General features: G+C 52.3%; 2 long non-coding RNA genes across 2 annotated transcripts; both read right to left on the reverse strand.

The window, feature by feature from the left end:
• Nucleotides 1–10,955: 10,955 nt before the first annotated feature.
• Nucleotides 10,956–15,208, reverse strand: LOC144318667 (uncharacterized). Its single transcript, XR_013384727.1, has 2 exons — nt 14,066–15,208; nt 10,956–13,246 (listed from the first exon to the last, which is right to left on the reverse strand). It is a non-coding gene; the product is annotated as an uncharacterized LOC144318667 (long non-coding RNA).
• Nucleotides 15,209–15,634: 426 nt separating this feature from the next.
• On the reverse strand, nt 15,635–17,166 carry LOC144318666 (uncharacterized). Its single transcript, XR_013384726.1, has 3 exons — nt 16,958–17,166; nt 16,732–16,788; nt 15,635–16,232 (listed from the first exon to the last, which is right to left on the reverse strand). It is a non-coding gene; the product is annotated as an uncharacterized LOC144318666 (long non-coding RNA).
• Between the last annotated feature and the right edge of the window lie 6,146 nt (nt 17,167–23,312).

The raw sequence follows: 23,312 nt of genomic DNA on the forward strand, positions 1-23,312 counted from the left end.
GGGGGTCTGTAGTGGGTTAAATGGTGTCCTCCCAAAATTGGAGCCCACCTAGAAGCTAAGAATGTGACCTTATTTGGAAAGAGTCTTTGCAGAAGTAATTCAGGTAAAAACTGAGAGGAGATCATACTGGATTAGCATGAGTCCTAAATCCAATGACTGGCATCATTCTAAGAGACACAAAACACAGACATGCAGGGAAGAAGGCCATGTGAAGGCAGAGGCAGAGACTGGAGTGTTGGTGCCAGAAGCTAAGAACACCCAGGGCCACCAGGAGCCACCAGGAGCCACCAGGAGCTGGAACAGGAAGGAAGGATTCTCCCCTTGGGCCTTTAGAGCTAGTGCAGCTCTGCTGACACCTGGATTTCGGACTTCTGGCCTCCAGAAGCATGCGGGAATAAATTTCCCAGCCTATGGTACTTTGTAATGGCAGCCCTGGGAAACTCCCACTGGCCAGACCACAGAGGCGGGGGAAGGTTAGGTCACATGGTAGGTCAAGGAGTAGAAACTGGGTCAGGAGAGGAGTGAGGTCAGGAGAGGCTGAGAGGTTCAGAGGGGGTTAGGGCTGAACATGAGGAGGAAGAATGACAGGTTTAGGGAGAGGCTGAAAGGCTGGGAGATTCGTAGCCAGAGACTGGCATGTTCGGAATGAGGGTTTCAGAGGCAGTTCCAGGTGATTACAGGTACAGTCAGATCTGTCTCACTCTTAGAGGATGACAGCTCCCCGAAAAACAAATTCACCCTAAACACAAGGCCATTTACCCTCTCTCAAGTCTGCTGTTTAAATCCAAGGCCCAATGAGCAGCCTACGCAGGTCTTCCAAGGACTTACTGTTAGCTCTCTCCATCCCGTGCCATTGCAGACGCTGAGAGACTGTGTGTTCTAGGGAAGGGGCCTGGGGTGGGGAGGGCCGGGCTGCTCAGTCCCAGCCCAGGAGGCGCTCTTTCCAGGCCTGGCCCAGCCTCGCAGAGCAGGGGGCCCGCGCTGGGCCTTTCAGACAGGCGTGCACTGCCGGGGACGTCTGGGACACTAGGTGCCAGAACTGAAACAGTGGTCAGGGTGGAGCTGGGTAGAGAATTTGAGGAAATTCATTTGATTTTTTTTATTTTTTATTTTTTTCATTTGATTTTTTTAAAAAAGATTTTATTTATTTATTCATGAAAGACATAGAGAGAGGCAGAGACACAGGCAGAGGGAGAAGCAGGCTCCCTGTGGGGACCCTGATGCGGGACTCGATCCTAGGACCCCATCCCCAGACCCGGGATCACATCCTGAGCTGATGGCAGATGCTCAACCACTGAGCCACCCAGGTGTCCCAAGAATTTGAGGAAATTCAGAAGGAGAAAACCCCAGAATCTTAACGGCAATTAAATGACCTCGCTAGTGCAAGCAGAGAAGCTCTGAGTGGCCCGGGCAGGCGGCGCTCCATTAGATTCAACATCCCAGCCCAGAGGGAACAGCAGGAGCCGCCGCCTCCCCGGCCCTCCCGGCCCTCCACCCCCTGCGGCCTCGCCCTTGGGTGTCAGCGGCTTCTCCACCCCCCCCCCCCGCCCCCGCCTTAGCTCTGCCCCCGGGCACAAGCATGGGCCTCTCCTGCTCCTCTGGCTCCTCTGCTGCCGGGCGCTCCCTCTGCTGCCTGGCGCTCGGCCTGCTGGGGGCGCTCGGGCAGCTGGGGGCGCTCCGGGCTGCTGGGGGCGCTCGGGGCTGCTCGGGCTGCTCCGGGCTGCTCGGGCTGCTGGGGGCACTTGGGCTGCTGGGGGCACTCTCCAGCTCCGCGAGGTGCCCTAACGTGTTACCCGAGACCGCATTTACTTTTAGGGAGGGCTCAGAGGCCAGGGGCCCAGGGGGAGCTCCCCGGCACTCAGGCCCTGCAGTCATGCCCCTCCCCAGCCTTTCTCTTCGCCCCAGAGTGGCAAGGGCAGAACCCCCTGACCGGGCCTCCAGCTCCGGCCCCTCACCGGCTCCTTCTCCAGACCCCCAGGGGAGGATGGCAGCTTAGCGCCCTTACCACGTGAGGGCCCTGGCAGCCCAGGTGCAGGCTGGGCTTCACCAACGAAAGCATTTCTCCCCAGAAGACGGCTGGCCTCCCAGAGCACCCCCCTCCTCTGCTCTTGGTATTTAGGGGGCAGCCAGCTCTCTGTGCCCTTCTCTACCTGAAGGCCAGTCTTCTTCCTTCCCCTGGGGCCTCTCCCCAATACCTGGGCAGGAGGGCTTGCCCCCGACTCCGTCCTGTGTGAAAAGCTGGAGGCTGGTGGGAGGTGAGGACCGCGGTGGGGGCTGCGGCTGGGGGTGGGGTGAAGATGCAGAATGTGTCAAAAAGCCATGACAGTTTCCAGGGTGTGAGCTGTCTGGATGACATGGAAGGAGCGATTATTTTGAGTCACCACTGATGAAATATTTATCGAGCTGGGAAGGAAAACACTGCAGAGTAAAGCAGAGAATCATCAACCAATTTAAGATCTAGGAGTCCAAACCCTTACACCCACCCCTGATGGCCTTGCTGTGTGGGAGCAGAAGTCCTTTGCCTCCCCTGGGTGGCAGCTTACAGGTCTGGGTGTCAGAGGCCAGGAGGGAGCAAAGAGAATCTCTAGCTGAGTCCCATGTGTTAGAGATGAGGACGTGGAGGCCCCCAGGTGCCTCAGCAGTTGAGCGTCTGCCTTAGCCCAGGAGGTGATCCCAGTGTCCTGGGATCGAGTCCCACGTTGGGCTCCCTGCGTGGAGCCTGCTTCTCTCTCTGCCTGTGTCTCTGCCTTTGCCTCTCTCTGTGTGTCTCTCGTGAATACATGAATATAATCTTAAAAAATAAATAATAAAGATGAGGAACTGGAGAGGCTGAGCTGCCCCAACCTGCAGCTCCAGACCTATGGAGGCAAAGACAGCACCAGGAGCCCGCCCCCAGCCCCTGACCACTATCCTGTCTATCCACCAACTAGTTTGGGCAAGCCCTGGACCTGTTCTACCAGCAAGAGGCCACTGAGCTTTCCCCCAAGTAAGCCCGAGGGAGGCAGCCTCCACTGGGTGCTAGGAGGCTTGGTCAGGCCCCCAGCAGGAAACCGGACACGCAGCTGGGATTGTAAAGGTGAAGTAAAAGGAGGGACCATTTGCAGGGGTGAGACGAGAACTTGCACCATCTACAGGGGTGGGATTAAGAGAATCAACGAGGAGCGGTGGTGAGGCAGCTGAAATGGAGCCCCGGCACGAGGCTATGGCCAACACCGGGCCTGAAGAGGTGCTGGGCGGAACAGTGCTCCCTGGACCGTAGGAGTTGGAGCCCTGCCAGGGCCACCGAAGGGGCCACACCCAGAGAGTCAGGGCAGGGCAGGGAAGCGTTGAGCAGCTCAAATCCCCTGACCTTGCTCCCGGCTTCTGATCTCCAGCTGGGGCTTCCTTGAACAGGCCATCTAACTCAAACTGGAAGGCAGATCGCAGGGAGCCCTGAGGTACCATCTCTAGAAGCCAGTCTCCCAAAGCACGGAACAGTGGAAAATGCTTCTGGGGTTGGGAGCCGGGCAGTCACAGAGCCAGCAGGGAGAGTGGAAAACCCCATCCTCGGGAGCCAGTAGTCAGTATGAATCCTGAGTTGATGGCTTCTAGCTCTGGGACCTTGAGTGAGTCACTTGACCTCTCTGAGCCTGGTTTTGTTCCTTTTTTTTTTTTTTTTTTAAGATTTTAATTTATTATTTGTTTATTCATGAGAGACACAGAGAGAGGCAGAGACACAGGCAGAGGGAGGAGCAGGCTCCACGCAGGGAGCCCAACATGGGACTCAGTCCTGGGTCTCCAGGATCCTGCCCTGGGCTGAAGGCAGGGCTAAACCGCTGAGCCACCCAGGCTGCCCCCTGGTTTTCTTCTTGAGGCTAATTATACCTCCTTAATGGAACGATTGTCAGGATTAAATGAAATACCTCGTGTGAAGCGCCACCCACATACTACATGTTTATCAAGGTCAGTTCCCCTTCCCTTTAGTGTTCCCCGTCCAAGCTCTAATGAATCTGAGGTGCTGGGGTAGAGTGGAATGGTGAAAAAACACAGGCTTAAGATCCGGACCCTGGCTGCACAGCTACCAGCTGTGTGACCTTGTAAGTCACTTATCCTTTCTAACTTTGCTTTCTTTCTTTTTTTAAAAAATATTTATTTACCAAAAGAATAAAAAGAGACTAATAACAGTTGGAAGCAAATATATATATATATATATATATATATATATAAAATATTTTAAAAATTTATTTAAGTAAGCTCTACACCCAGTGTGGGGCTCGAACTCAGGATGCCAAGACCAAGTATTGCACATTCCTCCAACTGAGCCAGCCAGGTGCCCCATAACTTTGTTTCCTTAAGTGTAAAAAAAGGAATATCCAGCTCATAAGGTTGCTATGAGGATTAGAAATTATTTAAGTTAAGGTATGCAATGATGTATTGGGTTCATGGTAGGTGGGCCTTGGAGTCAGACTAATTCAAATCCCATATCCCTACTTGTTAACCATGTGACCTTGGAAATGTTTTCTGGATCTCTCTGAGCCTCAGTGTCCTCATCTATAAAATGGGAATAATAAAAGCACCTTTCTCTTAGGGTTGTGATAATGACATAAAGCAATGGGCACACAATATGCCAGGCAAAGAGCCCTCAAAAGTTTGCTATTATTGTTGATCATTACTGAGGTCAGTATTATAATGTTCTTTCTTCAGTTAAGCATCTGATCCTGCTACTCAGACCCCACGGTCTTTACTGGAGAGAGGTAAGCAGAGTCTGGGAGAAGGAGAGACAGCTAATCTAGAGGGGATGAGTCCAGGGCAGGAGGATGGCTCGGTGTGGCCAGCAAACTCCCTTGCCCGGCACAAGCACACAGACACGAAGTTCAGTTGAGCACTCTGCCTGTGACTCTCCCTGGCCCTCCTCCACCAGGCCACCCAGACAACAGAAAGGACTGTCCTGCTTTCTCATCCCTACTCGGGGTGGTCTGATGCCTTATTGTGACTCTGGCTGGTTTCAGTTGGATAGAAACAGAGGGAAAGGGTAACTATACAGTGTGCCTAGACCTGAAACTGTATCCCTCCAATAATAATTTGCTGAACACTTCCTATGTGCTAGGCACCATTGGAGACAACATAATTGGCTCTCATCAATTCCAACAATATTGTGAAGTTTGTAATATTGGAAGTGGAAGTCCAGAGAGGTTAGGGAACTTGGCCAGCATTACACAGACAGTAATTGGCAGAGTCCACATTTGAAATCAGGTCTGACTGTTCCTAAAACCCAAGCTGGGGCAGCCATGCCAGGTAGCCTCCCGGAAGGATGGCCCATGTGTTGATCATCAGCAGAGGAGGTTGGGAAAAGAACAGGAAGACAGGGGTGAGGAAGAGCCCAGAACAGCTGTGAGGAAGTACCGTTTGCCATCTCTGGTCATTTCCCTGTGAGGGTTGGGTACTGAAGATCTCTGGGGCTCCTTCCTCTCTGGTGTCCTGTGAGCCAGACCCTAACTACCAGGCCCTAGAGAGGACAGAGAACAATCTGTCTCCCCAGGCTATATAAATCTGCCTTCTTTCCTCCGCCTCATCCTGGTCTCTTGGGGCCTTGATTACTTTTTCCTACCCTGAGCTGCGGAGAGTCTTGTAGCTAATGACTTCCTGTGCTAATCCTTTCCGAGATGTGTCCCAGAGGGCGCCTGGAGAGCAGAGGTGGGCTCTCAGACAGTTGAGGGTGGGAGCACTTTCTTACATCTTAATATCACAAGGTGCAGGTGCCTTTGAGCACTTAATCTGCCTGCCCATCAGCCAGGTCTGTGGCCTCAGGTGCTGGCTGCCTGGCTACCCAAAGGGCTGTGGGGAGAGGCAGCTGGACCCCTGCGGCCTCAGTCAGCCTCAGTCAGCCTCTCCAGAGCACAGGAGCTCTTTTGGGATCCCTGTAGCCAGGACAAGAGAAGCAGAGAAACTCAGGGGCACCGGGGTGGTAAAGGGGCCTGGCTAGCTGTGGGGTTGATGGGCGGGGTAAGCACACAGCCCCAGGTGCCACTCAGAACTGGACCCCAGGGCTGTTTCTAATTCATTGATTTTTTTCTTTTCTTTCTTTCCTTTCTTTCTTTCTTTCTTTCTTTCTTTCTTTCTTTCTTTCTTTCTTTCTTTCTTTCTTTCTATCTACTTATTCAGAGAGAGAGAGAGAGAGACAGGCAGAGGGAGAAGCAGGCTCCATGCAGGGAGCCTGCCTGACGAGGGACTGGATCCCAGGTCTCCAAGATCACAACCCCGGCTGCAGGCGGCAGCTAAACCGCTGTGCCACCGGGGCTGCCCCTAATTCATTGATTTCTTCACTGATTCTGCAAACACTTCTAGAGAGCCTTACCCAGGTGTGAGCTGTGCGGACTGAATCAGACAGCATCCTGCCCTCAAATTGCTTAGGTCTAGTAGGAGCGATAAAACATGTACACACTAAAACAACAACAACAACAACAACAACAAAAACAAAGCACGAAAATTATCCAAACTTGTCTTGGGCACTTATGAGTTACAAGGGTTCAGAGAGAGAGACAGATGGCAGGAGAGGGGGTGGTGCTTATATAGCACTTACCCCTGTGCCAGTCAATGTTCTAAGTGCTTTGCATATATTCATTAATCCCCACAAGCACCCTGTCATTTAAAAGACTGTGGAGAAGCTAACTTTCCCAAGGGCCGCTGTTAAAGCTGGTAAGTGGATCTGACCAGGCTGGCAGGTGCCCTTAACCTCTAGGTATTCCGCTAGCTCCTGCCCTGCCCTCATGTCTTACCACCTGATTTTAAAAACACAATTATAAAACTGATGTCATCACTGGTATTATGTTCAGTGTTAAAAATCAGGATATCTACAGTATGTTCGTGTGTGTCCTTGCTAGATTATAAGCTACAAAGAATCTCATTCAGCTACACTTATTGAGTGCCTGCCAAGTGCCAGACACTGTGATAGCTGCTTTCGCATATTCTAGGTCAATTTACTTCTTGCAACAGCCTTGGGAAATAGTGGCAATTTCCTCCTCTTTCCAAAGGAGGAAAACAGAAGGAGACAGAGAGGAAAGAGACTTGTCACACCAGTCACTTGTGGAGTAAGTTGGCTTCTCTATACCCAACACAGGGCTTGAACTCACAATCCCGAGACCAAGCATCACACGCTCCACCGACTGAGCAGGCCAGGTGCCCCTAGAATTTTTTTTTAGAGCTAGCATCTCAACCCCTCACATTAAAGAGCATGGAACAGAGGCTTTGGATTTGGCTCTGGGTTCAGGTTTTCTGTTTTGGGGATTTTTTATTAAGGTACAATTGGCACACACATTATATCAGTTTCACGTGTGCAACATGATTTGATATTAGCATGTATTGCAAAATGGTCATCACGGTAAGTCTAAGTAACATCCGTCAGCAGACATCATTACAGATTGCTTTTTGTGATTAGACTGAGTTGAAATTTCCTGAGTGTCGCTGTAGGTATGTAAACTTGGGCAAACTTCACATCTCTAAACGTCAGTTTTCTCATCTAGAGTGGAGATTGTAAGAAGCCACCCCGCAAGGTTATTGCAAGATCACGTTAAATAGCATACAGAAAGTGCCAAGAACCATGTATGGCACCCAGCTGGCTCCCAGTGAACGGTAGCTATTCATCATGAAAAGCCACGCAGCACGAGTGCCACCAGTATGCATCGCACTAATGGGTTTAGTGCTCTAGCCCACATTTTCATTTCATTCTGTCAGTAACCCCGTGAGATTGAGGTTCTTATGTCAGAGACACGTATCCCACGAACCGTAGCTGGCAGAGTAGAATGTCGAATGCATGTCTCGGGGCTCTCCACCCAGTGCTCGCTCAGCCTTCTCTCATCTATATACTATGGGGACAGTGGCTGGGTTAGCCTCACCGTGCAGGGGAAGGTTGGGAGAGTCACACAGTGGGACAGATGCCCCCAGATGCTCTTTATAAACAAAAGGATCACAAAACACCGGTGATGACCACATGCCGCCTCCTCCGTGACGGCGAAGACCGGCTAGTGGTGCCTCTAAGCTGCATTTCCTGAGGTGTGTTCCTAGACACAGCAATCCCAGGAGGTGTTCAAGGGGAAAAAAGGGTTTGGCTAAGGCCAGTCTAGCCTCACGGAAAGCCTTCTGTGTTGCTTTTAAGCACTGGCTTAGAAAATTCTTTTTTTTTTTTTAAAGATTTATTTATTTATTTATCATAGACAGAGAGAGAGAGAGAGGGGCAGAGACACAGGAGGAGGGAGAAGAGAAGCAGGCTCCATGCAGGGAGCCTGACGTGGGACTCGATCCTGGGACTCCAGGACCGTGCCCTGGGCCAAAGGCAGGCGTTAAACCGCTGAGCCACCCAGGGATCCCTGGCTTAGAAAATTCTAAGATCTGCAACTTAGTTAGAAATTCTGTATCTGGAATCTGGCTGTGGGGTTCAGGGCTATGGTGATTTGAGTGAAGATTTATTGGGTAAGCTATTGATGACAGCCCACCTCCCCCTGGGGTTGGGAGGAGATAAGACCATGTCAGTGAGGAGACTCAGGCTCCCCCTCACCTAATAGCCCCCCATCTGGCGTTAGCTGTGTGAGCCTGTGATCCACAGGGCATCTCTGTGAGGTTGGCTTTGCTTGCTGTTCTTACCCTACTCTTCGCCCTAACCAGTTACCTTCTACACTTTACTTGAGATAAGCAGATGTTCTCTACCATCCTGAGCACCTGTGTTAGGGTCCTGTGCATGCAGGCCCTGATCTATAGGTGTATTAGGCTTCTCATCTTTTCATTTTCTTGGAAAATAACAATGTAAATTAACATATTAAAGGGACTAAGAAATGTGTTTTTGTTGAACTTGGGGCCTCTAATCCTAGAACACCTATTAATATCCTGCAGTCCACAGAACACACCTTGGAAAATGCTGCCCAAATGGAAAAGATCCCAAGTCCCATTGTCCTAATGGAAGAGGTCCCAAGTTACACAAACCCCTTATTGAGCCTCCACTTCTAAGTGATCGATAAGGAAGCATTAAAGCTTATCCTCTGCAAAGTCCTAAGGGCAAAACTGGAGAATGTGTGAGGTTACAAAACCATACTTAGGCCTGGAGCCTACTCTCAAGGAATCCACCGCACACCTGAGGGAGGCTTGAGAAGGCCATGTGTGGTTGTGCTAAAGACAGCCCCAGCATCACTGCAGGAGATCCACCTGGGGAGAGGCCAGGGGAAAGAAAAGGAGTGGCCAGTTGCTGATGGCCCAGGCACCAGCGTTCCTTTAGAGGAGAGGGAAAAGCAGCCCGGCTTGGAACCACAGAAAGCAATCCCAAGTGGAGGCTGAGAACCCGGCCAGGTGCACCATCAGGTGTGGAGGAGGAAACTTGGCAGGGCCCTGGCTGAGCGAGTGGCAGAGTGGTGGAAGAGCAGCCACCACCAAAGCCCTGCACAGAAGGAGCATCCATGAATAAGACGTCTTGGCTGCACCCAGGGACGGGGGAGGCTGTGGGAAGCCGGTCCCAAGAGAGCAGTCCAGAGATGGGGGAGAGCCTGCTGGCCCCAGCTCTGAAATCTGTGACTATAGATGCATAAAGGGGCAGTGGGTAGGGAGATGTGGCTTACAATGGTTGTCCCTAGGACAAGCCTTTGTACTTCCCTGTAGACCGGAAAACAATACAGAATAAAACAACAGCAACCAAACTTAATCTGTGCTCAGCTTCATCCTGAGAGCTGAGCACTGGGAGTTAATCATCCGATAAATATTTATGGAGCATCTGCGCTGTTAAAGAGACTCTGCCAGCCCACCTGGGTCTCCATCCTTCAGAGAGGAGGGGGCTGGGGGTAGAGGACACGCATGAGAAATGTCAGCTTTTAGTATAGACTGTGCAAGAGCCCTTGCTCAACTATATCAAGTGTAGGCCCTCATTCATTGTCCCATCTCTCAGCTCTGGGCCACAGACCACAACCTGGCTTCAGGCTGGGAGAAAGCCTCACGGGCTGGTGGTCAGGGTGGGTTTCATTTTATTCAACCTGATGATAAGAGTGAGTGCAAGTGGGTGCTGGTGCTATGCTAAGAGTTGGCGTGCGGATAAAACAAGAAAACCTCACAGGGGTGCTTTGACAGAATCAGGAGAGAACACTGCCAGCTGTCTGGTGGTAGGGAGATAAGGTATATTTTTCAGAGGTGGTATGTGGAGAAGATCCAAAAGGTGATATACAGCGAGGGCATTCTGAGAGCAGAAGAGAAATGAGTGGACTTCTAGATAGCTCACAGGAAGCTGTGAGTAATCTTGGCTATGCCCAGAGGGACAGGCCTTCCACCAGGCCATCAGACCTCATGCACGAGCTGGGGGGATCAAGAAGGGGAGCCCCCTGGCCTCTTTAGTGTATGGGGCTGGAAGAGGAACAGGCTATGACCTACCTCCTAAGTCATGCTGAGGAGTCTGGCTTTTATTGGGGAGCCACTGAGGGCCCATTGGAAGAGGTTACACAGGGCAACATGGCTTAGCCTTCTCCTGAGCTGAAACTATACCTGTTCTAAGAAGGCCTGGGAGCCCTAGTGAGGTCAGAGGTAGGGGACTCAGGTAGGGCTGGAGCCAGGACTTGGCACATACAGAGTGGGCAGCCTTCAAGGCTGGGAGAAAAGCTTGGGCCCAAGGAAAAGTGGACCCCAGGGGTAAGGGCAGAAAGCAACCAGACCCCACCTGGACTCCAATCCGCAGGCCCTGAAGCCACACTGTGCTCTACTCTTTCTCATAAACTCCCTCTCATCACCTTCCAATATTGTCTTTGGGCAATTGTATCCTGCACAGAGGATGAAAACCAGCTCTCCCCAGAGGCGAGGAGAGTAGAGACGAATGGGAGAAAGAACTATGTCAAGAGGGGAGGGCAGGGGCAGTCTTGAGCGTAGAGCTGATCCCAGGGGCTCAGGTGTTGCTCTGAGCACTGGCAAGGCAGCGCTGGGCCTGGGGGTCCCTCGGGGACAGACAGAGACAGTCGTGTCTAATAATGATTTCTTTAATATTTTGAAATGAGAGGATGGTGGACACTGACAACAGTCTTCGAAGAAAAGCTGGTTCAGCTGGCCTCAGAACCAGGAGAGGGGACGTGCTCAAAAGGCACAAAGTGCTGATGGCTCAAAATGAAGCTGGGGGCAGGGGAATGGTGGGCATCAAAGCATTTCCCGTTTAGACAGTCTGAGCACGGAGCAGGTGAGTGGCAGATGCAATTACATGTCTCCTCCTCGAGCTGCGACACTGCCCCTAAGTATCTTCCAGAATATGCTGGCCAGGCCTCAATAGCTCAGACCCTCCTATACCACCATTCCTCAGATGGAGGAATGGTGACCAAAGCTCGACGCCTTGAAACCAAGGGTGGAGAACACAGGGTTCAAGCTCCTTCCAGAGCTCCAGAATTAGGACCATAAAGATTGAGCAATGCTTCCCAGCTGCTCAGTGCACAGACTCCTCGCTCTTCCCCAGGCCTTGCTGTGCAGGTCAGCCTCACAGACCCTCAGGGGTCAAAGCAAATGAGAATCTAAGAGGCCAAAATTCACCCACACCTCAGGGTGGAGCTAGACTTGCCGGCCACCCAGGCCTCACTTACGGGGCAAAGCTGGGTTGGCGCTGAATGAGGAGAACCTGTAAAAGTTACTGACGGCCCACACCCTACTTCTAAGCTGCAACCATGCATGCAGTGTCCACTAGGGTAGCTGCTAGCCACTGGTGGCTATTTTTTTTTTAAGATTTTTTATTTATTTACTCATGAGAGACACAGAGAGAGAGAGAGGCAGAGACACAGGCAGAGGGAGAAGCAGGCTCCATGCAGGGAGCCCGACGTGGGACTCGATCCCGGGTCTCCAGGGTCACGCCCTGGGCTGAAGGCAGCGCTAAACTGCTGAGCCACCCGGGCTGCCCAAAATGAAGACAATTTAAACCTTTGTTCCTCAGTAGCAGTACTTATGTGCTCAGCAGCCACACATGGCAGTGGTTACCACACTGCACAGTGTAGGTGGAAATAGCCATCATCACAGAAAATTCTATTGGCTAGCTCTGTGACACCCAAAAGTAACAATATCAGAATTAAATTGCCACCCCTCTTACACCACGAACAAAGGGAGTACCTTGGTTCCCTTGTCCCGTTCTCTGTCCTTGCCCTGTTCTCTGTGGCCCCCCTCAGCAGATGCGGGGGGGCCCCCTGCTCTCCCACTGTGGCCTGACCTTCCAGAGCAGTGGCACCCCTTCTGCCCACTAACCTCCAACTTGGCCTCTCCTCCTGGGCTCTGGCTCCCTGACTCCCCCTTCCACAAAGATGGGGCACAGGTCTTGCGGTGCAGGGTGTGTGACCTGGGCAGGACCTAAGGCTCCCTGGAGCCTCATCTTGCCCTCTCTTCAGAGCACTCTCTAGGCCCCCAGGGCACCCATTGCTCCAGGCCAAGAGCTTCCTGGTACTTCTGAGCTCAAAACTACATCTTACAGGGCTCCCCCAACAAATCATCCCCTCCGGCCCCCAGCTCCTGAGGCTATAGAAGGGGGCATCTGTTAAGGCCACCCTAAGGTGGGATACAGCCCAAAGCCCTCCATAGCTCTTTGATCCGTTTATTCCTCAGGGGCCTCTTCCCCATCCTCAATCACCAAATGTCCTGTGTGATTTGGGGCATGTGGCAGATCACCAAATCCATTCTGTGTCTCCTGGGCACAGAGCTAGGCTTCATTTCCCAGCCTGCCTCGCAATGTAGTCGTGTCCTTGGGAATGAGCTCTGGCCAGTGGCAATGGGGTGATGTGCTCTGCTTCCGGGCCTGATCAGAAGCACATCCCGGGTGCAGGCTCTAGTTCTTTCCCCATCAGCTGGAGGTTGGAGTGCAGGGCAGCTTCGTGCTGAAGATGGCAAAGGGGGCTGCCCGCATCCCTGAGTGAGTGCCTAGAGCAGAAGCCCCCCCACTCCCACCCCGGGCCTGCGTTGGAGTGGGGAGAGCCAGGAGACCAGGTGCATTCACGCAGGCACACATCCATCCACAGGCTCTCCTCACACCTGGCCGGAGAGGCTCCTCTGGGCTCCTGACTCCTGGCGCTCTTCTGGATAACAGGCAGGGCACGTCCGCCTCAAGGCTCCGTGGATGAAGGAACTCGCGCCGCCCCGGCCACTTCCCTGCCCACGTCACCTTTCAAGTTAGCCCACAAATTGCTTTGGACACTCCCTCTCTGTCGCTGAGGCCAGAAAGACCATTTCTGCCCCTGCAGGCTGGTTAATGACTTGGCTGCCGTCACTTGGCAAGCTTCTTCCTGTCTCCCTGCGGACAAACAGCTGAGTGACGGTCACAGGAAAGAGCAGGTGCCCCAGCTGAGAGCAGTACCTCGGTTATGCATTACGGAAAGAGGCCCCTAACCTCAGCCTTCCTCCCTCCCCTAACCTCCTGCAGGTGGAACCCCTCCGCACTGCCCCTACCCCTACCGCCTCTCCTGTGTCAGCAAATTTCGATTTAAGTTGCAGAGATTGGATTTGAAGCCTAGAAAGGCCCTGCTTGAGTCTACAAAGAGGCCCAGAGTCTGGCAACAGAAAGCCTGCCTCACACTGTCTGGCAACTTTCTCTGCCTCACCCCAGGGCTGGCAGGTGGTCCTCTCCAGACTGGCCCTGGAGGCCTGGGCACCTCACTTCCCTTGCTCTCTGCTCCCACCTGCGGGGCGGGGGCGGGGGGGTCCTCAGTGAGGCACGTGCTCCGGCTAAAGACGTGCTCCGGCTAAAGACGTCTCTCTCGGGCCAAACTGTTAGAGGGCATTTCTTAAACTTGCTGGAGAGACTTAGTTAAGTGTTCATCAAGCCATAAATGAACAGCTGCCTCCCGCCTTGAGCCCAAAGCCTGGATTATTCATCCTTTTTGGCTTTCGGATCCTCCTTTTGGCTCGAGACAGAAACTGCTCCTTCCACAGCCACCCTAGTGCGATGTCACCCTCCAGCCACCACCCCCCCCCCACCCTTTTTCTTCCTCTGGTTGGGGGGGCACATCTCTCCCTTCCCCAGGCCCGCCCTTCCACCCTGGACAGTGTCTGGGCCGCGGCTGCAGGCTCGTCCTGCTTTGAGCCAGTTCCTTCCCCCCTCATCCCAGCTTACACTCATTTTGTTGGCTTCTCTCCATTTACTGAACTTTCCTTAAAATATCTCTTTCCTTTTACTTTATCTCCATTCCATCATGCCCTGAGAAGTAAGCAAGTTTGGTGGTTAGCAGCATCCTCGGTTCTGCACGTCTCCCAGCGCTACCTCCATCTTCCACGTCACCACCATCCAGCTTGTCCAGTCTCCACCCCTTTGTGTCATAAGATGGATCGTTTGCTGAGGGCAGGATATGTGCCAGGCACTGTGCAAATGCTTTGTGTGTCTTTTTTTCATCCTCACAATATACCGTGATGGGTGCAAATGCTTTGTGTGCCTTTTTTTCATCCTCACAATACACCGTGATGGGTGGTACTATACTCCCATTTTAGAGCGGAGGACACTGAGGGAGGCCCAGAGAGGCTGGGTGACTTGCCCAGGGTCACATAGTCAGGGGGAGTAAGGATTCTGACCCAGGTCTGTCATGCTCTCTACTCTACTCTCTACTCTACTGCCTAACACACACACACACACCTCAAGTCAACAAACATTTACCAAAAGCCTGAGGCATGGCAAAGCATGTTGGGTAAGAGTCATTTGGCAAAGAAACAAAGAAAAATAAGATGAGACTCTGTGGCCTCAAAGGGAGTCCCCTTAGTGCCAGAGACAGACGTGTAAATACACACAACACATGGAAAGTGTAAGGGATAAACATAACCACAGTTCTCTGAACACTCAGAAGGAGTAACTATTAGCATGAGGGACGCAAAGCCCTTTCAGGAAGGTCTTGCTTATCAAAACAAAACCCCAAAGATAGAATGAGAATATATTTCAGGGAAGAACCTTGAAGTCCCTGCTGGAAAGTGGAAATTATAGCAGAGAATCTGAGATGTTTAGCTCTTAGGCTCTGTGTCAGCCTTTTGATCACTATGACCTTGGGCTAGTAACCTAACATCTTAGAGCCTCAGTTACTCTATCTGCAAAATGGGGAGCTTCAGGGGCCCCTGAGTGGCTCAGTGGTTGAGAGTCTGCCTTTGGCTCAGGTAGTGATCCTGGGGTCCTGGGATCGAGTCCTGCATCAGCCTCCTTGCAAGGAGCTTGCTTCTCCCTCTGCCTGTGTCTCTGCCTCTCTCAGGAATAAATAAATAAAATCTTTTTTTAAAAAAGGGGGAGATTGGGCAGCCCGGGGGGCTCAGTGGTTTAGCGCCGCCTTCAGCCAGGGTGTGATCCTGGAGTCCCAGGATCGAGTCCCACATCGGGCTCCCTGCATGGAGCCTGCTTCTCCCTCTGCCTGTGTCTCTGCCTCTCTCTCTCTCTTTTTCTCTCTCTGTGTCTCTCATGAATAAATAAATAAAATCTTTAAAAAAAATAAAAAATAAAAAAAGGGGAGATTCATACTACTGGGAAGCTTAACTGAGATAACACAGTATAAAAAAAGGATTGAGCATAGCAACTGGCATATCTTTAAGTGCCCAGAGATTGTCATTCCCATAACCTTTCTTCTTGCCACAAGGTCCCCCCACCCCTACCCCATGAAGAATAGTATTAAATATTTTCTTAGAGTTAGGAGGCTTCACACAGGCTAACTCATTCAATTCTCAGAACCAAGCTGTTCATTTGATTTAGCCTGATTGGTTTTCATCGTTTCAACAGATGAGGGGGCCCAGATTCAGAGGGTTCCAAAATTTGCTCAAGGTTATCTGGTTACTGAGAGGCCTTCACCGGGACTCCAGTGGGCTCTCCCTGGCTCTGCAAGGCCATGGTTTTCCTCCACACGAGTCACCAAGGAGTCCTGGAGTGGAGCTGCCAAGTGTCAGTGGAGGCATCAAGGTGGCGTTGTGGGGGTTGTGGAGTTGGAGGGCATCAGTCTCAAGCTGAAGTGTCCATGGAAGGAGAGGGCAACCGAGCATCTCCTGCCCATCCAGCAACTGCTAAGCTACCTCTTCATTTACTGTGAGGACAGGCAACAAGAGTAGCCGATTTTCCCTGGAAATGCCTACATTTCTGGCAAAATCTGCCCAGTCTGCATAGGATGGGGGTGGGGGGTGTTACTCATCCTTGCTACAAGGCAATAGGAGGACTGTGGGAGCCGGGATCTTACTGGAACGGACACAAGACTGGAAGTAGTTGGACACGCCTCAGAAGTTGGCCAACCTGGGTGAGGCACTCCTGACTGGTCCTTGCGTATCTGCAAACCAGAATGACCACAATCACCCCGGCCTCCGGTGACCCCAGACAGCTATTGCAACAGCCAACAGGTCACCGCATGACTCTGACTTTGCGGAGGCCGGTGTGCCTGGCACGTGTAGCCCTGGATGAATGAGGCGGGCGTTCAGCAGGACTCACCGCCCAAGGGCAGAGAGACCTGACTCGTCCAAGCTGAAGCGCTGAGCAGCCTCCTGGGAGCCCTTGGAGCCCCCCCGCCCCCCCCCATGAGGCTCGGTCCACGCCACATGCATGCTTCGTAGATCACAGAGCCCCGCAAGCCAGGCCTGTGTGACCCCTCCGCTGGCACCCCGCCTCACACAGAGGACACCCTGACCACTGCTTGCAGACCGCCTGAGTCAGCGAGGGGTGCCTGCTTTGACCCCTGCCTGTTTGCTTCGGCAGAGCCTCCTCCTGCCAGGACCCCTCCCCTCACATGGAATCCATCCCTTAACCAGGACTTTTCAAATTGGGAGACTTACCCTGGGCCGCTGGCCATTGTTTCTTTTTGAGCCTTCCTGTTTCCCAGGTGGCCGAGGCTGTGGATTTCGGGATCGTATTTATTTATTTTAGAGAGAGGGAGAGAGAGAGAGCACAAGCGGGGGTGGGGGGCAGAGGGAGAAGCAGCCTCCCAGCTAAGCAGGGAGCCCAGAGTGGGGCTCCACCCAGGACGCCGGGATCACGACCTGAGCCAAGGCCTACGCTTACCCGACTGGGCCACCCGGGCGCCCTGAAGCTGTGGGTTTCAAAGCAAGGCCGCAGACTGCGAGCTCCAGTCTGTTTTTTTCACGGCTTCTGCCAACCCCACAGCTCCTCCTCCTCCTTGCCTGAAAAGCTTTGGCTGGAACCAGATGCCAATAGGCCAAAGTCTCTGTTGCCTGGCCCTTCACAGCATCTAAACCAGCAAACCAGGGACTTCCCTGGGGCCGAGTGACCTCCTCTGGGAAGTGGGCCAGAGCGTAGCCAAGTGCTGCCTCCATAGCTGCAGTGGCTGTGTGAGCCCCAGGCTGCAGCCCAAAGAACGAGGGCCGGGCTCTGCGGCTGCGAGTGTCAGGGGGCCCAGGGCTGCAGGGACCCTGGAGCTCACTGCGCTCAACCTCGCCATCGCCCGGAGGAGGATACTAAGGGGCAAAGAGGCACTGCAACCAGGATCCAGTCACACTGCACTGTGCGGGGAGAGATGGGCTGGGCCACAGTCCTGGGCTATTTCAGCCACCCCAAAGCTCCTAGTGGCTGGACTAGAAGATCCCAGCTTTTGGCTCCCACCCCTCTCCTTTGGGGTCCTGCTGTTGAGCTCTCCCAAGGAAAAGGAAGGCTGTTGAGTTTATTTTCCCTTCCTAGCTCAGATTAGAAGGAACTGGAAGGAATAGTAGCTATAAGGAAAATACTACGCTGTCCCCATTTTACAGAGGAGAAAACTGAGGCTTGGGATAGGAAATATTTTGCCCAAGGTCTCACAGCCAGCACATAGCAGTGCTGGGATTCCTACTGGAATCAGTTAGTTTTATCACATTATGCTGCTCAGTCCTCCCCAACCTCAGAACCACTGGCTGCGGGGCGCCTGGGTGGCTCAGGCAGTTAAGTATCCGACTTGGTTTTGACTGGGGTCATGGTGTCGGGGTCCTGGGACCAAGCCCCATGTCAGGCTCTGTGTTCAACAAGGAGTCTGTTTAATATTATCCTTTTTCCCTCTGCCCCTCCCCCTGTTCTCTCTCTCTTTCTCTCTGTCTCTAAAATAAAAAAAATAAAATCTGAAAGAAAGCTCTCCCTGCGGCTGGGAGAAGTCACTCTGCCTCACACCTGAGGCTGGATAATGTAAGAAGTGGCCAGAGGTGAAGTAGGGAGGATGTGGGCAAAGGGAAATCCTCAGGGAGAGGAAGAGACTCCTAGATTTGGGCAGCTCACTATAGGGGATCCAGCCACTTTTTCCAAACAGTGATGGATGAAGATTCTAGAAGCAATTGACAAGGATAAGAACTTTCCTTTCCCTGCCCCACTGTTTTCTGAGCCTCAGGGTTTTGGTCTTTTGTTTTTAATCAGTAAAGCTGGGGTTTCAAATTAGTTCTCCAAGATTCCTTCCTCATTAAGAGGCAGCAAGCTTTAGGCCTGCAGAAGCACCAGCACCCTCTCCCTGTACTGGAGAGGAAGGGGCGGCAGGAAGGGGCCTTGCTGCAGGCGAGTGGAGAAAACACACGGCCTCCTAAGGTCCCAGGAGTAGCTGGAGTTTCAGGAGGGGCTCCTTCCGCATTCTATCCTCCGGACGCCTGGCCTTCCAGGCCTGTTCCAACCTCCCTGCTTCTCAGCCCTCAAAGGCCTCAAGAGGCGGCAGCCTGCGGGCGGCAGACCTGCTTTCCCCAGGCTCTGGACTCGCCCACGAGCAGGGTGCAGTGAGGGAAGTGGTGGGCGGGTCCCGAGGCGGCCCCCCTGCTTCGGAGGCCCCCCGAGCCCCCCGCAGCCATGCCCTCCCCGCGGCAGAGGCCCCGCACGCTCCCAGCACTCGGACTGCATCTCCGCAATACCGCCGCCAGCTCGGGAGAAGGGGGCCGAGGTCCTGCAACGCCTACGTGGCCCGAGCGGGCCGCAGGCAGGTGTGACTGCGCACCCGGCCCCGAGCACCCGCGCCCTGAGCTCGCGCCGCCGCCTGCGAACGCAGCCCCGGGGCTGGGCGCCCAGGGGGTCACGGCTGCTCGCTGCGCCGGCCCCGGCCCGGCCCGGCCGCCTCGCCCGCCCCAGGGCGCCCCGTGCAGGCCCCGAGCCCTCCTGTCGCAAGCGGAGGCCGCGCACCCCGGGACGCCGGCCGCCGGCGGACCGAGTGACCCGGTTCCCCCAGCGGACGCGCCCGGCACCCGCGGTCTCTCCTGCCCCCTGCCGGTCGCCGGGCCAGAGGCTCCGCGGGGCGCGGCGGGCGGCTCCCGGGCCGGGGCTTTGCTCCACCCTCGCCAACGACTGCGGGCAGCTGCGGGCTCCTACGGCTTGGGCTCCTACGGCCCGGCCTCCTACAGCCTGGGCTCCTACGGCTTGGGCTCCTACAGCCCGGGCGCCTACAGCGGCCCCTCTGGCAGTCCTTTCCCTCCGGGCCCTCCTTCAGGACCTCCGGGCGAGCCGCCCTCCTAGGACCAACTAGAATTCCCAGGCTCCACTCCACTAGGTTCCCCCCTCCTACCTCACCACAGGGCCCTCTGTCCCATTCCCCACTGAATGGTCTCAAGTTGGCTTGAATGCCTCTACTGACAGGGAACTCTCGGGGCAGACTTTTCCACATTCTGAGAGCTATATTCATTTTTTTAAAATGATTTTATTTATCTACTCATGAGAGATACACAGAGAGAGGCAGAGACCCAGGCAGAGGGAGAAGCAGGCTCCTCACAGGGAGCCCGTCACGGGACTTGATCTCAGGATCTGGGAATCATGCCCTGAGCTGAAGGCAGGCGCTCAAGGGCTGAACCACCCAGGCGTCCCATGGGAGACATATTAAAAAGAATGCTCTTCCTTTCTTTTTGACACCAAAGCTGCCTCTTGTCACTTGTACTTCCTGCCTCTTGGGTAAGCGACTCGAAGTCTGATCTCTTCACACCATGAGACCCTGTCAGTTCCTTCAAGACAGCAGTCACGTCCCTGGGACTTCTCTCCCCCAAGACACACTGGCCTCTCCACTTTCTCGGACTTCCTTAATAAGGGAGTCTTGAAAACCAAAAAGCCCAGGAGACTCTCCAGTGGGAGAATGAACCTCCAGTGGTAGAAGTCTAAAAAGCAGAGGTCCTTTTAGTCTGAAGACTGTCTGAAAGGCAACAGCCTGCCCTCTCCTAGCAGAAGCCACAGTAACAAAATGGGACAATTCTTTAATCACTGCTGCCATGGTGTTTTAGATTTAGAATTTGCAATGCTCTTTTACAGGCACTGTCTGGGCAGAATGAAATTATTTTCATACCCATCTTGGGATGACAAAAGTGAGGCCTCAGACAAGAAAAATGCTGTACATGTGACCATACAGTAGGCAAAAGCTGGCTTGCACAGACCTTATCTCCTGACTCCAAGTTTACCATTCTTTCTACAAAAGCATTCATTGGGGGAAAAAAAAAAAAAAAAAGGCATTCATTGCTGCTTCGGTCTCCTGAGAATGTATGGGACTCCCCAAAAAAGGCAGGAAAAAGCATTGAGGGCTATTTGCCAGGCACTGTTCTAAGTGCTTAATGTGCAAGTTAATGCTCAAAACAACCATAAAAAGGGCTCATATGGGTGAGCCCAGTGGTGGCTCAGTGGTTGATCGTCTACCTTTGGCACAGTCCTGGGATCCAGTCCCACATCAGGCTCCCTGTGAGGAGCCTGCTTCTCCTTCTACCTCTCTCCGTGTCTCTCATGAATAAATAAAATCTTTAAAAAATATATATGTATTACTATTACTATTGTTATTCCCATTTCTTCCCAGGGCTGTAAGTCGAAAATCCAGCATGGCAACCCATACGATCCAGCTCACATCTTTGTTTCTCTTCCAGGACCCAAGACCTGGTGGAGAATGTTCAAGGAGAGCTCCCCCGGGGCAGGGTGGGGAGACCCTCCTTCAGAGGCAGTGTGGTGTGGCAAGGCCCAGAGCCTGCTTCAAGCACTGGCTTCCCACCTCCTGGCTGAGTGACCTTGGGGAGGTCAGCCAACCTCTTGTCCTCTCCGCGCCATCATCTGTAAAATGGAGGTAATGCTAGCGCCTACCCTATTGTGTTTTTGTGGGTTTTTGAGTCAACATTTTTGTGAAGTGCTCAAAGCAGTGAATTTCTGTTAGTCAGAAAACTTGGCCATTGGAGATGCCTGGGGCCAAAATCTAAAGGGTGAATTAAAGCAAAGCAATTAGAAAGAAAGTCCTGGAGCAGAAGAGAGAATGGGCAGGGCTGCGGAGGGGAGGGTGATGGTCCCACTTGGATGACTTTCAGGGAGACCCACTCCCTTCATGGAGCAAGTTCTCTGAATTAAGGCATCTCCTCCAACCAGGTGGTAGGGCAAGCACGAATCTCTAAGCTCAACCAGAGGCCTTGGAAAACCAGGAATTCCCTGCTTCTGGCAACCATGGAACAAATGCAATAAAACAAATGACCCTTGGAGGCTGGGGTTGGGAGACGTGCTCTTTGGCCTCATAAGGCAACTCGACAGCAGGGACTTAGGGTTCAGATACCTTTATAACTGGCCTCAATTTGCTTTCATATCCTGCGAATTTTTAGGAATGACACATACCTGCAGTATAAAAATCTATATGAGTTCTAAGGTAAGGCCAACATTGACAGTAACAGCCAACATTTATGGATGTCCACGCAGCAGTTGCAGTTCTGAACATTCATTTGTAACTCATTTAACTTCTACATCGTTGCTTTGATGTGGGCATTGGCCCCGTTCTATCTAGGAGGAAATGGACACACAGAGAATTTTTTTAAAGGTTTTTAAATTTTATTTATTCATGAGACACAGAGAGAGAGAGAGAGAGACAGAGACACAGGCAGAGGGAGAAGCAGGCTCCATACAGGGAGCCTGACACAGTACTTGATCCCAGGACCCCAGGATCACAACCTGGACTGAAGGTGGCGTGAAACCGCTGAGCCACCTGGGCTGCCCCACACTGAAAAATTAAAACACTGGACCATCATCATGCTGTGAGTAGTATTCCAAGTCAGAGGACAAGAACCAGAGCCTCTGTTTCCAGACAATATTCCTGACCATAGTAGAAAGCTGGCCATTACTCTCATTTCAAAAATGATTGTCATCGTGTGTTGAAAACTTCTGATTTTGTCTGCAAATTTCACTGGATCTTTAAAAGTTTCAGAGAAGAAGGTTTGCCACAGAGCACTTTCTCAGAAACAAATTGTGCCATGGAGAGCATCTTTTATTCCTCCAGAAGTCTCTGGATACCTATTCTGTACCAGGCATTGTACTAGGCCCCCGGGATGCTGCACAGATCCAATCGCTGCCCCCATGGAGCTTACAGTCTGGTGAGGCAGAGTGATACAAATAGTTATGCCAGTATACGGTTCCATAGTATGATAAGCACTCTGAAGGAAAAGTCTAGCATGCTCTGAGAGTACATCATGGGGACAGGGACTGTCCTAGGCTGGCAGGGGAGAAGGTATACAACCCTTAGGTGCATACATGAAAGTTCTTCATATGAAAAAACATCTTATTTTTTATTTTTAAAAGATTTTATTTATTTATTCATGAGAGACAGAGAGGCAGAGACACAGGCAGAGGGAGAAACAGGCTCCTTGCAGGAAGCCGGACGTGGGACTTGATCCCGGGTCTCCAGGATCACGCCCTGAGCCAAAAGCAGATGCTCAACCACTGAACCACCCAGGTGCCCTGAAAAAACATCTTTTAAAGATTACTTCTGAGTGAGTATAAATACTGGACATGGACTCAGATTTCATTCAGAGAAAAGAGGTTCAGTACTTCCTTCCTTCCTCCTAGAAGAAACTGAGAGATCTAGACGTGACCAAGAAAACATATGAGACTGTGTCATCCCTGAGTGGGTGAACAGGGTAGGACATGCTGCTTTTTAGGTGTCCAGAATGAGCCGGCATGAGAGAATCTTCATCCCAGGACCTTACCGTGCCCTGGCTTTCCTTGATAAAAATGACATTTTCATACACATTTATGGTGTTGCCCAGAGTGACATTGTTAGGAGTCCAGGCTATGGTGTCAGACTGACACTTGGAGTACTTAATTCCTACAGGCCTCAGTTTCTACTCTGCAAAATGGATGAATAGTATTACTTCCAGGGGCGCCTGTGTGGCTTAGTCAGCTGGGCATCTAATTCTTGGTTTTGGTTCGGGTGATTTTGAGGTGGTGGGATCAAGTCTCATGTCAGGCTCTAGGCTCAGCAGGAAGTCCGCTTAGAGATTCTTTCCCACTCTCTCACTTTCAACTAAATAAATTACATCTTTATTATTTTTTTTAAATAGTATCTACTTCCAGGGTTAACATGAAAAGTAAATGAGATGATGCCTATAAAGCACCTTAGAACATGCTTGGCACACGGCAAGTGTGCAACCAGTGTTAACTACCATTAGCCTAGGGCTTCAGCTACGCC

Source organism: Canis aureus, chromosome 8 (genome assembly GCF_053574225.1).
Source record: "Canis aureus isolate CA01 chromosome 8, VMU_Caureus_v.1.0, whole genome shotgun sequence".
Taxonomy (NCBI): Eukaryota; Metazoa; Chordata; class Mammalia; order Carnivora; family Canidae; genus Canis; species Canis aureus.